This window comes from Phoenix dactylifera, unplaced genomic scaffold (assembly GCF_009389715.1).
Source record: "Phoenix dactylifera cultivar Barhee BC4 unplaced genomic scaffold, palm_55x_up_171113_PBpolish2nd_filt_p 000382F, whole genome shotgun sequence".
Classification (NCBI taxonomy): Eukaryota; Viridiplantae; Streptophyta; class Magnoliopsida; order Arecales; family Arecaceae; genus Phoenix; species Phoenix dactylifera.
Genome location: NW_024067829.1, coordinates 92,259 through 92,814, shown reverse-complemented (window position 1 = coordinate 92,814; position 556 = coordinate 92,259). Strand labels below are relative to the sequence as shown.

The following is a 556-nucleotide window of genomic DNA, read 5'->3' as shown; positions in this document are numbered from 1 at the left end:
GCTCACCAATGAAGACCCATATAAACACTTAGATGAATTCCTCGAGATTTGCACCACTGTCAAGATTCAGAACTTCACTGATGATGCTCTGAAACTTAGATTATTTCCTTTCTCCCTTAAAGATAGAGCCAAACAATGGCTGAATTCTTTAGAAGCTAACTCGATTCGTTCTTGGGATCAAATGCAACAAGAATTCTTAAAAAAATACTTTTCCATAGGAAGAACGAACCAGTTTAGACGTGCCATTACAAGCTTCTCCCAAACTGAGGGAGAAGAATTTCATGAAACTTGGAAGAGATTTCGGGACCTAATCCGTAAATGCCCTCATCATCAAATACCTAAGTGGCAGCTAGTGCAATGTTTCTATGACGGATTGACTGAACGAAACCGTCAGATGATCGATGCTGCATGCGTGGGGACTTTCATGCTTCGAAATGAGCATGAAGCATGGCAACTATTTGAAAATCTTAATGAAAACTCCCTCCACCATGCTTCATGTTCTCGTCAAGCACCCCCGAATTTTCAAAAAAAAGGGGCCATTTGTGAAATAAGTCAT

General features: G+C 40.3%; 1 non-coding gene across 1 annotated transcript; it reads right to left on the bottom strand.

Moving 5' to 3' along the window:
• Positions 1–230: 230 nt before the first annotated feature.
• LOC113460986 lies at positions 231–336 on the bottom strand. The gene has a single exon (XR_003382834.2). It is a non-coding gene; the product is annotated as a small nucleolar RNA R71 (small nucleolar RNA).
• Between the last annotated feature and the right edge of the window lie 220 nt (positions 337–556).